Consider the following 16963-nt stretch of genomic DNA (forward strand, 5'->3'; position numbering starts at 1 on the left):
CCTGGTCATGCTTGTCCTTCTGTTCCCTGTGTGCTCAGCACGTGCTCCCCCAGGTTTGTACCTCTGGGTTCTTTGGCAGCTGAGCCCTTCTGGAAGGTTGTGGAGAAGCTGCTGGGCTGATGTACTTGAAGGCAGCAATAAATCTCTTTTACTAGGGAGAATCCACTGCATCCAGTAACTGTTGCCTGTACAGGTCTCTGTTCTGAGACCTAGAGAGCTTTGCACTTCATTTCCCAAGTTTTGTTTAGCCTTAACATTGATGTTTTCATGAAGCTTCCAAGCCCTTCCATGTCCTCCAGCAGGATATATCCTGAGTGTCCTTGGGCTGGTTTCTCACACTGTGAAAACTGTGGGGACAAGCTAGGGGAGCTGGAGATGTCACCTGGAGAAGGGACGAGCTCTCCAGGGAGAGCTCAGAGCCCCTGGCAGGGCCTAAAGGGGTGCCAGGAGAGCTGGAGAGGGACTTGGGAACAAGGGATGGAGGGACAGGACACAGGGAATGGCTTCCACTGCCAGAGGGCAGGGATGGATGGGATATTGGGAAGGAATTCCAGGCTGGGAGAGTGGGGAGGGGCTGGGATGGAATTCCCAGAGAAGCTGTGGCTGCCCCTGGTTTCCTGGCAGTGTCCAAAGCCAGGATGGACAGGGCTTGGAGCAGCCTGAGACTGTGGGATGTGTCCCTGCCCATGGCAGGGGATGGAACAGGATGAGCTTTAAGGTCCCTTCCAACCCAAACCCTTCTGTGTTTCCATTCTATGGAATGCCCAGTCTACTTTTCCCCCAAACCACACAGCCCATGAGCAGCTGGGCCCTGCAGTGCCAGGCTGGGATATTTTCTCACCCAAACCACGTCTAACCAAAGCAGGTTGGTACCTAAACACTTCATTTTTTGGGTTTCATCCTCCTCACATCCCTCCAGTTTATCCAGCTGCTCTGCAATCCCTCTTGGTCCAGGTCATCTCCAAACCTCCATCCTCACCTTATGGAGATAACCAGCAGAACCCCTCTTGGGCCACTCTTTTAGTACCTTGCATTTACAGCCATGACTGGATTATTATTTTGATCATTTCTCTTTCTTGGACTGGTTTGATACGTCTTTCCTACATTTCCTAGAAAATATCAATTCGTGTTGTTGTGGGTTTCCCACTGCTTGGTTCTGGAATTGGCTAAACAAGCAGGAAAATCCTGTGTGGATTTGTGGTGTGAACTGCTGTGTCCAGGCTCTTCCTGCGCCATCAAGTGCTGGGCTTTGATTTTTCCTCCTGAATGGTGGGATTTTGTTACAATTTGAGGGCCGCGTTTGCAATGGGAAAAGGTCCCCTCTAGATGGCAGGAACGGCAGCGGGAAGGCGCTGGAGCAGCGGAGCAGGACACGGAGCCCGCCTCAGTCCGGGGCTCTGCGGCCACCGCGTGGCACCTGCGGGGCTGTCACCAGATGGAAGTGCCCAGCTGCCCGCTGCGGATCCCTGCTGCCAGCCCGGCCCCGGCTCATCCCTGCGGGACAGGTGAGCGCACCGGGGAATGGAGGGGAGATGCTCCAGCCGCGTGGCAGCTCTTGGGAAACGGGGAGAACAAATCCTTCGGATCGTTTGTGTCCCCCTTCCTTCCCTGCTGAAGGGGAGGGAGAGGGAAATCCGAAATGTCCCGCTCTGGTGGGGTGCCCTGCTGGGTGTGATGGAGCAGATGGGGAATGCCTGGAATGCCGAGGTGATGGGATCGCCATCGGGATGGTAGGGGAAGCACAGGAGGGGAGTGGATGGTGGAGCCAGGCTGGTCCCCAGGCAGGTGACATGGCTGTGGAGCATCTCCAGGGAGTCATTTTGGGTGCTGTCAGCAGTGCACCTCTCCAGGTTTGGTATTTTGGAGGGGCTGTGCCATGCAGGGAATCCCAAAGCTGGCACTTGTTGAAGTGAGTTTAATTCCTTCACCGTCAAAAATGGGATGTCTGTTTTGTTAATTGTGTTTGCAGCCCCAAATGCCTTTCTGGATCCGTGGGTTTGGTCCTGGTTCATTGGGATATTCCATTCCCACATCCCTGGGGCAGGCAAGGACCACACTGAGCATGGCAGGTGTCAAATGCTGAGTTCTCCACCGCTGCAAACATCTGCTCCCAGTGTTCCATGTGGGGCTGGGATTGAGAGATCAGGCTGGGAACCTGAGGATACAGGAGCCTTCCAGCCCAGGGGTTGTCTGTGATTAAAGATGCTCCTCCTGGAGGACCATTTTCCCACCTGGATCTTCCAGGCAGGAAGATGCTGTTCCCATCTTGGGGTACACCCAAGTAAAGGAACAAGCCTGCTTCTGGGTTACTTCCAGAAACGTCAGAAATAGGGATTTTATATAACTATATATTCACTGTTCCGTCAGACTGAGATAAATTTGGACAGACTTCAGCTTTTTTCAGCTGAGATGCTTTGGGAAACGTGGCAGCACCTACATCCCTGCAGGAGGGGGATGCTGGGGAAGGAAGAGGAGTGCAAGGGATGATAAAAGCTGGGATAAAACCTGCCCTGGGAGCTCTCCTTTCTGAGGCTGTGGACATTTTGGAGCTGACGCCAAGAAAATAACAACCCCCTGTAGCACTTCTGCTTCAAAGCTGTTGCTTTGCCGTCATCACATTGTTTTTTGCTGAATCCAGGCTGACATGCTGCTTTTGGGGCAGGAGCTGATTATTTTCCCTCTATTTTTCAATTTTCCTGTAATAGAAATTCTCCTTCAAGGAGCGAACATGAGGTTTGGACTCAGAGGTCATGACCCAGCAGCACCCAGACCCTGCCTGGGAAGGATGATATGCAGGGATCCAGGCAGTCCCCAAAGCCCAAATCATGCAAGAAAAGCTGGAGCCACATTCCAGGACACCTTGAAGCAGCCAACATTAGCCCAAAGCCCGTTTGCCCCCATCCTGATGAGCCCATGGTCCAGAGACTCGTCCTTGCCATGGTTTTCCTTGGCATCTCAGTGCCATTGGAGGCAGCTCTGATTTTCAGGCTTCCTTCCATGCCACTGCAGAAAGGCACCGCAGGGCAGAGCAGGCCTGGGAAATAATTGGGCAGCCGGCGTAGAAAATGAGCAATGAGGGGAAGAAGGAGCAGGAATAATCCTGATTTTCCTGCTTGTCCATCAGTGCTGGCTCACTCTGCACTCATTTCCCACAGCAGTGCTGGGATTGAGCATCCCAGGTATGGAAGTGTCAGGGGATGTGCTCGTGTTGGGGCATGGGGAGGGTGTGTCATGGGTGTCCTGAGTGCTGCCAGAAGTTTTCCTGTGAGGAAAAACTCCTGGGATCTTCTGGAGAGGCTGTTCAATGGGGGAGGCTGGTAATTCCCACCTTTTTTTGGCAAAGACAGCTTTCCTGCTCTATCTATAATCTTCTAGGAAATCCTCTAGCAGCCTGCACGGCTGCAAAGAGGAGAGCAGGGATTTGGGGGTTTCATCCCTCCATAGAGGAGCCACCTGCCTGTGATCCCCAGTCTGGCAGGGTGCAAAAACCCTTGGCAGCTCCAAAGTGGATAAAGAGCACTGAACTGGTGGGAACAGAGGGAGGTGGGCTTGGGATGCATTTCCCCAGCCATATGGATCTTGGGCTTTTTTTCAGGAGGCTGCAGCTGGGCTGGGTGGTGTGATCCATACTGGGGTATCCTGATGTCCCTTGTGCTGTCCTGCAGGACAGAGAGGTGACCACCACGCTCCAGCTGCTGCCACCTCACACTGAGACTGACCAGCACCACCAACACTGACCACAGGTAGGTCCCATTATCCCACACCACCCTCCCTGGGATAACTGATCCATGTGGGACTCAAATGGATCCGTGCCAGCATCTCTTGGTCAAACCATCTCTCCTTCAGGGCTTTTCTCTGCCCGTGCTGCTGCTGCTGCAAAGGAAGCTGAGTGGGAGGATGGAATTTTCTGCCGAGCATCCCTGGATGCTCCAGGGTGCTCGTGGGAGCTCTGCCATGCTGAGCTCAGGGGCCAGGCTGTGCCTGCCTTGCTGGCTGCTGTATTTGGGTCAGCCACATCGACTGGGTGTGCAACTGTGTCATCCCTGGAGAGCGCGGGACGCCGATCCATAACCGCGGCTCCGGCCGGGATGGCACGCACGGCCCGGCATCCTCACCCTGCTCCTCCCTGCTCCCAGCCTCCCAAACTCAGGAATTCAGTACAGCCTCGACTTTTTCCAACAGCAGCAGCTGTGGCTCCGCTTGTCCCGGACATGACTCCAGCCCTGTAAATAACCAGAAGCCATCTGCAATTCCCATTGTGCCGTGGCAACTGGTACGGCCACCGGAACAACCGGGTGCTTGTGGAATCGGGGATGCACCTCCCTCCTGATGCCTGATTCCTCTCTGACTAGCTACAAAAAGGAGGGAGAACAGGATGTTTTTCTGGATTTTACTTTCCCCATCTCTGGAGATGCAAAGAAGGGATAAAAAGAAGGGAGGCAGAAAAGGCAAAATTCCAGTATCCAGTTGGAGCTGGGCAAATATAGATATATATTCCTCAGTTTCCATGTAGAAGGGTTTATTTTATTGAAGGCATGTTGACCCCTGAGAGCTGGGTCCAACAGGCACAGGCAAGGTGCCCATGTCATCAGCCCAGCATTAATTTCCAGATATCCCCTGAAGGATCAGAGTTTGCTGCTCCTGTTTGTATCAAGTCTTGATGGAAAACAAAGTGTCACTGTGGTGGGCACTGAACTTTCAGGATGGCCTGGCTCCCTAATGTGGAGTCAGCATGGAGGTGATGGAAAAAAATCAAAAAGCCAGGAGCAATGCTCCAGTGTGCTGACCTGGATGTGCTGGGTATAAGGATGAGAAAATAGAGGAGATTTATTATTTTTCCTAGTTGGAAGTGCAGGATGTACGAGCTGCATCCCTTGCTTTGACATGGTTGAAATCCTGTGATGCCTCCTGGACATGGGGGTGTGGACTGGAAGGAGAAAACAGCACAAACAGCCCCCCAGTTCAGGTGGAGAGGGGAAATTGGTGCCACAGCCCAGGGCAGAGGTGGTGCCTGTGGGGTGAGTGTCTGTCAGGCTGTGCCCTGAGCAGGGAGGGGATCTCACACCTTCCATCCATCTGGGCTCTGACTGCTCATTCCTGCTGCAGCCCAACGAGCCCAAAGCCCACCCATCCCTGGGAACATCCCTCTGCTCCCTCCTCTGGGGGCTGCCTGCACTCCCTGCCCCTGCCAGCATCCCCAGGAGCAGCCTGGCTCCAGCACAGCACCATATCTATGTTTAATTTGCCTTTTCATATATCCTTTTTAATACATAATGTTTTATTCACCCTGTCTGCCTTCCCAAGCACAGATGCTGCTGCTCTTTGGGGTCATCCCACTGCAGCTTCACCCCATAGCCTTTCTGGTGGCATCTCTGGGATCTTTATTGGGTTTTTTTTCTGAACTCCAGCCTGATCTCCTTTGCCCTATAGGGAAGACATTGCACTGGTGTTCTTGCAGCAGCTCCTGGTGTTTCCAAAGGCAGGCAGGATCTTCCCTTGTGCATTCTCACCACTGCGGCTGCCACGGATGTGCTGCCTCTCTGGGCCTTAGGTGATTCTGAGAATATTTTGGCTCTGTTTTCTCACCACCTTCCCATTTAAGAGTTGTATTTATCGGTGAAGTCTCCTTGCTGAGCCTCTCCTTGTGCACTCCATCCTCCAGCCCTGACACTGCATTACCCAGAGAAGCTGTGGCTGCCCCTGGATCCCTGGAAGTGTCCAAGGCCAGGCTGGATGGGGCTTAGAACACCCTGGCACAGTGGAAGGTGTCCCTGCCCATGGCAGGGGTTGCAACTGGGTTAACTTTAGGGTCACTTCCAAGCCAAACCATTCTGGGATTCTAAGATTTCTCCAGCTCCTCAGTGTGCTCTTCCCATGGAAGCAGCATCCAAACTCCTGCAAGGATCCCAATAAAATCCTGCTGGGAGCATCCCTCTGTTCTATCAGTGAGCTGTGACCTCCTGTTCTCAACCCAATCCTCCCACCCCCGATTTATTTCACCCAAGATCCCATTTCCTTCCTCTCCTGGAGGAACCTCCCCCCAAAACACAACCTCCTGCTGTTCTCCCACGGTGGGACAAAACCTTTTAGGATCTCCCCGAGGAGCAGCAGCTTCTCCCTGTGCCACCACCCGCAGGAGCCGTGGCTGGGGAGGGGACAATGGTGCCATTGAGGGGGACAGTGCCACGCTGCCGTATTGTGCCTGGCAGAGAGATGCCCGGGGGTAATCACCACCACCTCCTCCTCCTCCTCTTCCTCCTTGGCTTTGTTGCAGGGCTGTGCTGGTGCTGCTGCAGGGCTTCTCCCCACCCTGGGCTCCGGTTATGTGCTGAGGATCCGCAGCTCCACGGGCACCTTTTTTTTTCCTGGCTGTGAAAGGTAAGGCTCCATCCTCACCCCTAACCAGGATGGGGTTTGGTTTTTTTTTTGGGTTGGGGGGGCATTGTGAATTTGGGACCAAAATTTGCTCCTCACCCCAGGAGGCCGTGTCATTGTTTCATTGATCCTTGTGACATATTGTGTGTTTATTATATTTTATATACTGCATCTATTATGGCAGCATTGAGAGCCATGAAAATTATAATTCCTTCCTAAGCCTGCAAAATGTTTTGCATTAAATATTTCCATAAGATACATGGAGTTGGAGAAATACAACTCCACTTGGGGTCTGGGCAATCCCTTAACATTTGGATCCAGGATTTTGCTTGGAATTGTTTTGTACAAGGCTGAATGAGAGTTTGCTCTGAGTCTGGTACAGAGCAGGGCTGAGATCTTTTTAGGAGCATATTTAAGGATTTCCCTACCCATTTTTTGGTGAGGGTGTTTTCCTTGCCCAAAATTCCTTGAAATCCTTGGATTTGGGCTGAACTTTGGGCTCGTGACTGTGTCAAGGGCAGCAGCAGCTGCAGGAACAAGTGCTGTGGTGATGCCTCTCTTCTCCCTCCTCCTCCTCCTCCTCCTCCTCCTCCTCCTCCATCCCTGGAGCATCCTAGGAGCTGATTTCCTTTGGAAAACTCCTTCTGGGAACACACAACCCCTGCAGAGTCAGCCAGGCTGTTCCCAGCTTGTTCCTCCCCTAGAGCAGCTGGAGAGCAGAAACACACTTGAGAAATTAAATTAGAGGATGAAAACTTGGCTGGCCCATCCCAGCTGTTCTGAGGAGCAAGGACATCTCTTAAAATTTCCTTCAAACCAGGAAAAAACAAGTTATTTGGAGGAGTTTCACATGGTGGGAGCTGCTTAAGACATGCTGAGGGTCATATAGGTTTAAGAGATGAAGAGCCACCAGATTTTAAAGGTTTAGGGCCTTCTTCATGCCAAATTTGTTCTATTTTGGGGTTTTCTTTAATTGCAGAGAGTAAAACCTCACTGATTTGGACTCCTGGAAGCCAAATCTCCCCTCACAACACGGGGCCTTTAAGGAAAGCATCAATTTTTGTGAGGTCAGCCATAAAATCATGCGAGTTGGCAATGGGAAGGGACAGATGACCACGTGCCAAAAGTTGTGGCCTCTGCATGGGGCAATGATTTAATCCCTGTTTGTGGGTTTGAGTCGGGGCAATATCCCCCCCTCTGCAGCAGAAATGTGCAGGGGAAAAAAAAAAATCCCTCTGGCAGAGAGCAGGAGGGGCTGGGGGAGGAGGAAAAATGTCCCTCTGTCCCCTTCCAGCTGTTTTCTCTTCCAGCTGTTCCCCCTGCCCTGCAAAACGGGGTTGGGAAGAGAGAGCAGGGATGAAGAGGGGGCTGGGATAGGAGCCTCTGGTCAACATAAAACAATAAAATACTAAATTTCAGCAACAGGCACTGCTTTGGGCATAAAAACTGGAGGGGGAAATGGCGTTTTTTGGTGGTGCTGCAGTGTTTCATTGTAGCTGTAAGGACAGCGAGAGTTTGCAGCCAACTTTCCACCAGGTTTGGAGCAGAAAGGAAAAGAATTCCCAAACAAGAAGAAAACATTTCTTACCTCCACTTCCTGCCTCCCTCTCCTCCTCCAAGGAGCTCTTTCTGCTATTTTTACCCTAAAACCTTCGACTATTTGAATGATCTGATTTTTTTTTTTTTTTCCATAAGCACCACTCTTAGCTCTGGAGTTATTCAGCTCACTCTCTTATTTATGGCGTTTTATATCCACGCTGAGAAGGAAAATCACACCGAAAAAAAAAAAAAAATAAGATAAAGGGAAGCCAAAGGAATCCTTGGAGTCCCAGCGAACACTGGGGTTGAAATTCAGAGGAGTTTTCCCGTGTCCACGTCAGAGGTTTTGGCGGGGAGGGAGCGGGGACAGCAGCGCTGGGAGCGGCACGGAACTGGGATCCAGGGATCCACAGCTCGCCAGGATGGGACAATTTTGGGAAGGACCGAGCCCAACGCTTCTCCGTATGTGACTTTCGTGCTTGTTTTGTTTTCCGTTCTCCCTCCTCCCCGTGTTGATGTTTTGCCGGTGGTTTTTAGCTTGGCTGGTTCCCAGCACTCCGCAGATCCCCTCCCTGTGCTGCAATCCCACCCTGCTCTTCCTTGCTCTTCATTTTCTGCCCTTTCCCAGTTATTTGGGTGGGAAATGCGTTTGCTGAGGTTGAATGTTCGTGTGTTGCCTGCCCTGCCGGGGTAAGACACACAACATCCCTATTTGGCATCAGTTTGTGCACACTTCGCTGCCATGAATCATCTCCCAGCATTCAGGGCAGTGCAAAACCCCGTCCAGGGAGTTTGGGATTAAACTGGCGGTGGTTTAGCTTTTTCCTCACGGAAAAAGGAAAGAATTCTTCCCCGTGAAGGCGGGGAGCCCTGGCACAGGGTGCCCAGAGAAGCTGGGGCTGCCCCTGGATCCCTGGCAGTGCCCAAGGCCAGGCTGGACAGGGTTTGGAGCCACCTGGGATAGTGGAGGGTGTCCCTGCCCGTGGAAGGGGTGGAATGAGGTGATCCTTAAGGTCTTTTCCAACCCAATCCATTTCGGGATTCTATGAAACCCCTCTATGCTCTGGGACCTCCTGGCCAGTCCCTATCCCAAACCTCCTCTTATCTCAGACCACCAGATTCTGATTTTCTTGTGTTACATTCCTGAGGTTCCTGCAAATTTGGGGATCTGCATCCTCCTGGCTTTGGGATCATCAGCTTAGATCCCCCTGCTCCTGCATCATGAGCTGGGTTTTGGGGCCAGGCACAGCTGGAGAGCAGCACCCATCAGGGCTCATCCCAGCTGAGATGAGGATTTGCAGCTGGTGTCTCTAATTCATGGGAAGTTTATCTTCACTGTAAGGTGCTTTTGGCTTGTTTTTAAAATAAGATCCAAGGCTGTGAGCACAGTTTTCGTCTTCACATCCCAACCACCTTGCAAAGGCTGTGTTCCCTCCTGTGCAGGTGGGGAAACTGAGGCACAGGGTGTCAGCAGCATCATCACCAGTGGGAGCTGGACCTGCTCCTTGGTGGCCTCATCTTCTTGGCCAACCCTCCTGGAGTGAAAACTCCCCTTTGGCTCCCAAACACCCAGGATGCTCCTCTGGGGTGGGATCTCCAATTTGGATCCCTCATCCCCACCTCAAACTCCTGACATGAACCTCATGTGGAGATGCTCTTGCATTTCCACAGCTTTTAATTTTCCCATCGTTTAAAACCCTAAAGATCTTCCCCGTGGCTGATGGATGACCCTGAGTTATGCCCCTTCTACCTCCAAACCTCTGCAGATTTAGTTGCAACCAGTGTTTGTCCAAAAGATTTCCTGGAGAGAGGGGCTGGAAGGAACTCCTGATCCCCCTTGTTCATGAGGTGACCTGGGAGGACATTCCTCTCTCCATCTCCTCCCATCCCAAAAACCCTTTCCCATCTATCCCAAGCACAAGAGCTTGGATTAATGAATTTTTTTAAGCTCTTCTTGATGGCAGAGAGCTGTGTCCTCTCCTGGTGGGAGGTGTGCCAACACTCCCATACCCCCAAAGGGAAACTGAGTCCCTTAAATCCTGGGAAGCCACAGGCACCTTCTCCTTTCACCCAAATTTCCTTGGAATGCCACAGGAGGGCCACCTGCCTTGTGTCCAGAGCTTCCTTAGAAAGTCAGAGGGAGGAAATCCCAACATAACCCAGCTCCAGACAATGGGAACGGAAAAAGGGCCATGAGGCAGATGGGGAATCTGCTCCTCCTGCAAGCTGGGAGAGCAATTTCCAAGACAATCCTTGGGTCTTGTCCAAGACCAAAATATCAGGAGGGTTTTTTTTTTTTTTCTTTTCTGTGTGTGTCATAAGGAAACCCCTCCTTCCCCAGCATTGTGAGATGGTGTGCACCATACTCCTGAATTATCCTAGTGCTAGGGAGAGCTCTCTTCTCCTGTCATTTATGGCCTGCTTGGAGTTCTTCCACCCAATGTCCATCCCAGCATCCCAAGGGTCATTTTGAAGGCTGCCCAGCTCCCTTTGACCCGCTCTGTCCCCTGGAGATTGTGGTGATCAGCCGTGAAAATCCACGTGGTTTCTGCTCCTCGCTGCCAGGGAAGGGAAAATAAAGGAGTTTTTGTGGGATTTCTGCACATCATTGTTGCAACCTGAGACTGTAGCAGTAGAAGACAGGGAAAATGGATAAAAGAGGAGCCTCCTCCTATTAATTAATTAAGCTACTTGAGAATAAACTTTGCTGGAGCAATTAGTTTATTTCCCTGCCTCTCCCGTATTTTGGTGCTGTGGGTTGTCCCACTGTTTCTCTGGCTGCATCCTCAGGAGGTGAGGATCCCATGTCCCACCCTCAGGTGTCCTGAGCTGTCCCCAAGGAATGAAGTGACTTTTTAAGGACCCTTGAGCAGGTCAGAATTGCTCCTCTAAGAGCTGCACTCTCTCTTCTGCAATTTGACTTTTTGCTCCTTCTCCATCCTCTGGGGGATGCCAACATCTCCTGCCTGCCCGTGGGTGTGAGATGTGGGAAATGCTGAGGGGGAATTGTGCACTCACAGGACAGCAGAGGCTGAAGGTCCCTCAGCAGCTGCAGGTGCCACCAGCTCCCCATGCCAGGGAGAATTTTATTTCCTACCCGGCTGGAATTATTCTGGTTTCATCTTGTCCTTCCGTGGTATATTTTTGGGATGTCTGTGAGGATCCCCGACAGAGCAGCACTGCTTCCCACCCCCCAAATTCGGTCCCATCACCCTGATCATTAATGACACTCCCCACTCGTCATCCCTGGGAGCTGCCACCACCAGCTGGGACCCGTCGGCACCAGGGGGGTGACAGGGTGGCAGCAGCAGCTCTGAAGGAGCCAGGACGCTGGTGAGATCACAAAACTCTGTTTTCTGAGAGGTTTAGACCCTTCCCCTTTCCCCAGAGGTCAGCTCCGTTTTGGCAGAACAAGGATGGAGGGAGCTCAGCACCTCCCGCTGCTGCGTCTCTGCTTTGTGTTGTTATTTCTGACCCTTTTTGCCACCCTCTCAAACTGGAGCTGTGCGAGTCTGCTCGCTGTGAACGCCTTTCAAACACAGCGTGGGGGCCAGCGAGCCCCTGACGGCACCAGCAGTGGGATGGAAATGGGCAAAATCACGGCAAAACTGCCCAGAAAATGGGGCTCGTCCCCATTCCAGCCCAGCCCTGAGCATCTCTGGGTGCCCCCATCCCTTCTGGGTCACCCTCTGGGTCAAGGCAGAGTTAACCCATCCCACCACCCCAAAAACTCTTCCCTCCCTCTTCCAGCCCCAGAGAACACCCGCCGCGCTTTCGGAAGCTTCCGCTTAGGAAACCTGAACCCGGTTCAAACATGAACCCGAGCCAACCAAATTCCTTCCTCTAGGCACGTTTTCATCATCTTTTTTTTTTTTCTTTTTTTCCTGCCGGTGACAATGGATTTACTCAGGGCTCTGCCCAGCCCTTTTCCTCTGCGCTGCCAGACAGAAATAGTTAACCAGGCTGCCTAAGGAATGAACGTCCTCGTTTCCTTCCCCCTGCCCGTGTCTGTGCTCGGAGCCCCGGGGAGGAGCCGCTCTCCAGAGCAGTGATGTTCTCCGGAGCACTGATGCTCTCATTGCAGTGATGTTCTCTCAGCAGTGATGTTCTCCGGAGCACTGATGCTCTCATAGCTGTGATGTTCTCTCATTGCAGTGATGCTCTCATTGCAGTGATGTTCTCAGAGCAGCGATGTTCTCAGTGCAGTGATGTTCTCTCAGCAGTGATGTTCTCCGGAGAACTGATGCTCTCATTGCAGTGATGTTCACTCAGCAGTGATGTTCACTCAGAGCAGTGATGCTCTCATTGCAGCGATGCTCTCAGAGCAGTGATGTTCTCAGAGCAGTGATGCTCTCACCAGTGATGCTCTCTCAGAGCAGTGATGTTCTCTCACCAGTGATGCTCTCTCAGAGCAGTGATGTTCTCTCACCAGTGATGCTCTCTCAGAGCAGTGATGCTCTCACCAGTGATGCTCTCTCAGAGCAGTGATGCTCTCTCACCAGTGATGCTCTATCAGAGCAGTGATGGTCTCAGAGCAGTGATGTTCTCAGAGCAGCGATGCTCTCATTGCAGTGATGTTCTCGGAGCAGTGATGTTCTCTCACCAGTGATGCTCTCTCAGAGCAGATGATGCCTCTGTGACCCGGTGGCCCTGTGAGCCCTGCCAGGTGCCCCGGGCGATTTGTGCGGCTCGGGAGCAGCGCTGTGCTCGCCCTGCGATGCGATCGGAGCGCAGGGAGCATCTCGGTGCTCCGGGGGAAGGAGCCAGCGCCGGCTCTGCCGCTCCCAGTCACAACCCATCCCGCTGATGGTGAAAAACGGTGCTGGGGAAGAGGAGGGGAGGAGAGAGACAGAGAAAAAAGATGATGCCACAGGCGTTGCAAAGCAATCCCCGCTGTAGACACAACCTCGTGGCTTCTCCCTGGAGCTGTGGTTGGACCCCCCAGGAAAGGGGAGACCTCAGGGCCAGGACCTTGTGCTGACCTCAGTGCCCAGAGCCCAGGGGCTGTGCCAGGGCTGGTCTGGGCAGGTGTTTAGGGTCATCCCCGATGCCACAACCCATTCGTTGTGCCGGGGATCCGGGGATGCTCCAGCAGCCGCTCGCAGCTCCCGCAGCCTCTTCTCTTCTCGCAGGGCATCCAGAGGAAAGCTGCCTCTCACGGGGCTTTGTTGCATGCTCGGCTTGGCTTGCTGGGAGGTGGTCGGGCTTGCAGAATCCCCGGACAAAGCATTTTCCACGCTGCGGGGCCGCAGGGTGAGATCAGCCGCAGCTTCAGCGCCTGCTTGGATGGAGGCAGAGGTTTGCAGAGGACGGAGGCGGTGTGTGCTGGGGAGTGCTGGCCTGGTGGAGCATGAGACATCCCTGCCCGGGGCACGGACACCTGCCCGGCATCCCGGTGTGAATGCAGAGGTGAGGAGCTCCAGCCGGGGAGCAAAGCTCAGCCGGGAATGCCTGGGGCAGGGAGATGGACCGTCGGGATTTTTGGGAGAAGGGAGGAATTCTGTGCCCTCTCCTTCAGCCTGGGGGATGACCTGGGGCTGGTCTTTCTGTGGGTGGGACTCATGGCAAAATGAGCAGAGCTGGGGCTGGTCCCTGCCTGCCTGGCCCTGCTCGGCTCTGGGGGCTGCCATAGGGTTTGGCCAAGGCTGGTTGTGCTGGAGATCAGGGAAAACTGGTGGCAAATGCCGGCTTTGATCTCCTGTGCCCGTCCTCAAGGTCAGCATGAGCTGTAGGGGCTCCTGAAGCTGCTGTGTGGGATAACTTACTCCTGGTTGTTACAGCACAGATGGACACCCTGGAAAACAGGAGAGGGATGTGGCCAGCTCAGAGGTTCAGCTTTCTGCAAGAAATTCCGTGTCTAAGGGCAAACACATGCGAGGTTTTGTGTGCTGGCCAGGACACGAGTGGGCGTGGAGCTCCTTTATTTATTCCTCCATGAGCAGAGCTCTCCCGGAGATCCCGGGGAGGGAGGATGAGGAGGAAGCTCAGCTCTGGGCAGCTGCTTTTTCGCAAACTCTCACCCTGCTTGTCTCCCTGCCTCCCACCTCTCGTGGCTGCAGAGCCTCCTGGCAGCCCACGGCACATTTTTTTAGCCATTCCAGAGAATCTGAATAGTTCTAGCAAGGCTGAGCTCTGATTTATAGGGAGTGTTTTTATGGTGTTTATGTTGGCAGGCTGGAGTTTATGTACGGTTTGAAATGTTCGCTGAAGCCTTTTATCACCAGAGCTGAAAAACAACAGAGCGCCCATGACAAAAAGTCCTGTGCTAATTGGAGAGGGGTTGATTTAGGGCTGGGGCTGCAAAATGCCTGACTCCTGCTTGCCTGCAGTCCCCATGGGGGAAAAGGAGATGATTTCATCCATCAGCAGGGTGGGATCCATCCAGGTTGAGCCATTTTGCCCGTGAAGGTCACAGCTGGCACTGAGAGGGACAGATCGTGGTGCCTCAGGCTCCTGTCCCTGCCCACAGCCTGACAGAACAAGATGAACAGCAGATGCAAGAGACTTCAGCTTGGGAAAAGAAGCAGTTCCTTAAATGTGTTGGTTTTTTTTTTTATAACCACACTACACTCTGATGTGGGGCAGCACCTTGTGCTGGTGTTGGAAATGATGGTTTCCATCCCATCACTCCTCTCCCCATGTCTTTGTAGGATCTCAGTGTTCCAGCTCAGGTTTTAGTGAAATCAGTGTCTTGGTGAGATCCCATCATCACCTGTGGGATTTGGAGTGATTGAACCTCATGAGCCCCTCACAAGAAACAACCTCCTGCTCTTCATTTTCCACTTAATCCCTCTCCCATTAGTCCTGCAGAATTAGTCTGAGAGTAGGAAACTTTTTCAGGTGCCAGCAATGGGTCATCTTGGAGCATAGGGAAGGAATTTATCCATAAGAAACCAACTTTAAAATCAGCTCCTGATCCCTCCAGTCATGTTCACCTTCCCTTTTCCAGCATCACAGCAGCTAAGGAGAAGTGGGTGATCCATGGGGTGTGAACAGCACCTTGCTGTGGGATGGGGATCTCTTTGGGCAGTTTAAAATGTAAAATAGCAGGAAAGAGTTGCAGGGGGATGCCACATCTTGAGCAGGGTGTGCTTTGCTTCTCCTGGTTCCTGAGAGCAGGTGGAGAAGTCTAGAGGAGTGGAGAGCTGGAAACTGAGATGAGTCCCAGAGCAGTCCTTGGATGTCAGGCAGGTCACAGAGTCCCAGAATGGTTTGGGTCCCTTGTTCCAACCCCCTGCCATGGGCAGGGACACCTTCCACCATCCCAGCCCTGTCCAGCCTGGCCTTGGACACTTCCAGGGATGAAGCAGCCACAGCTCCTCTGTGCTCAGCTCCAGGGAGGGTGGCCCACCCAAGTTTAGACCATGAAATCCCACCCAAGTGCCTCAAAACCAGTCTTGGAGGATGCCACAGAGCTTTTGTCCTTTTGAGGAGACCATGGCACACGGTCCTGCCTCCACACCACCCCACAATTGCTCCACACCCCTGCAACCCTTCTCCCAGAAACATCTCTTGGGACTCCCCTGCCAGGCAAAAGGGCACTTTATTCCAGGCCAGTTGTTTAGGAAAGGTCCTGGCTGGCATTAGGCACCTCATGAATCCTGCTGGATGGATCCAAATAAGAAGGCAGGGAAAGAAAGGCACAGCATTACAAGCACATCTACGTGCCTCTAGTCCAGTCACACATACAAGAAAATTTAAAGAATTTGGTTCAAAGTGTTTTAGTGAAGCAGAAAACCTCCTATTTTATGAGATTTCTGATATCTCTCAGTCTGAACTGAACCACACAGATTATAAAAGAAGAAAAAAAAAAACAAAGAAGACACAAAACCAACAAATCCCCCACTTCTGCTACTGGCAGTAAAATCTTGGCTGACACGTGTGAGCCTCTATTAACCCATGGCCCTGTGAACGTGCTGCTCAGGGACAAACCTTACAGTAGGAGAGTCCATCCTGCTGTTATTCCTTGTAATGGGAAGCTTCCCAAAAACCAGCCAAAACAAATATTTGGAGGAAAGGCAGGGGCTGCCTAGAGGGCAGGAATGCTCCTGCCACCAGGCAGGAGGTGACATCATCCAGATTCCTTCACTGAGGAATGCAGGATTTGGTCTTCTCTGCCAGTAATTGCTTTTCAAAAACAGACCTGCCCAGGGAAGCAGATTTCACCCAGCCCCTTCCATTGCACGGCAGAGAGGCTGAATGCTCCCAAATTCCCTTCTTGTCCATAATTTAACAGGGACATTGTATGGACAGGCAGGGTGAAATTGGTCATGTCCCAAAGTGCAATTCAAAGCACCCAAAATTCCAAAAGTGGGAGCTGGACAGAAATCTGGGCAGGGAGAGCTGCTGGGGCAGTAGTGACTTCTTGGGGCTGGCCAGGATGGGGCAGGTGGTGGGCTGGGTGTGTGTGTGTGGACTTGTGTGCTGGAGGAGGAGCCCATGGTGACCTCCATGGTGACCCCATTTCTCAGTCCTGTGAAGCCCAGTGACCACATCAGGTGTTTTTGAATGTAGAACTCCAGTGGTGACTGGAGAGTGTTGGACTCGATGGTCCTTGCAGATCCCTTCCAATCTGGATGTTCTCTGGTTCTCTGGCTGGAATAGAGATGTGCAGATTCTGATTCATTGATTCTAACCACCAGCTGACACCTGGCTGGATCCAGAGCAGGGATTGTCCCCCTGTGCTGGCACTACTGGGACATCTTGAATTCTGTGTCCATGTTTGGGCTCCTCATGACAAGAAGGACACTGAGGGGCTGGAGCCCCAGGAGAGGCTGAGGGAGCTGGGAAAGGGGTTCAACCTGGAGAAAAGGAGGCTCAGGGGGGACCTTGTGGCTCTGCACAAGTCCCTGACAGGAGGGGACAGTGGGGGGAGTCAGGCTCTGCTCCCAGGGAACAGGGACAGGAGAGGGAACGGCCTCAAGCTGTACCAGGGGTGGTGTAGATTGGATATCAGGGAAAATTTCTCCCCTGAAAGGGTGGTCAGGCATTGGAAGGGGCTGCCCAGGGCAGTGGTGGAGCCACCATCCCAGGAAAGTGTTCAAATACA

At 52.7% G+C, this 16963-nt stretch overlaps 1 protein-coding gene across 3 annotated transcripts in view; it reads left to right on the forward strand.

Annotated features, from left to right (window-relative positions):
• The first annotated feature begins 1359 nt into the window (after window positions 1-1359).
• The window catches only part of GJC2 (gap junction protein gamma 2), a 38042-nt gene continuing 22438 nt past the window's right edge, over window positions 1360-16963 (forward strand). Inside the window, exons 1-3 of one of the 3 annotated variants that reach the window (XM_088178575.1) lie at window positions 1360-1505; window positions 3666-3743; window positions 6275-6378. The gene's annotated coding sequence lies outside the window, so the exon portion shown is untranslated. Of the gene's footprint in view, window positions 1506-3665; window positions 3744-6274; window positions 6379-8063; window positions 8377-13046; window positions 13324-16963 lie in introns of those variants that run through there. The other 2 variants (XM_088178480.1, XM_014873762.2) reach the window with 2 other exon arrangements.

The sequence above is a fragment of the Sturnus vulgaris genome, chromosome 1 (genome assembly GCF_052056855.1).
Source record: "Sturnus vulgaris isolate bStuVul1 chromosome 1, bStuVul1.hap1, whole genome shotgun sequence".
In the NCBI taxonomy this organism is placed as follows: domain Eukaryota; kingdom Metazoa; phylum Chordata; class Aves; order Passeriformes; family Sturnidae; genus Sturnus; species Sturnus vulgaris.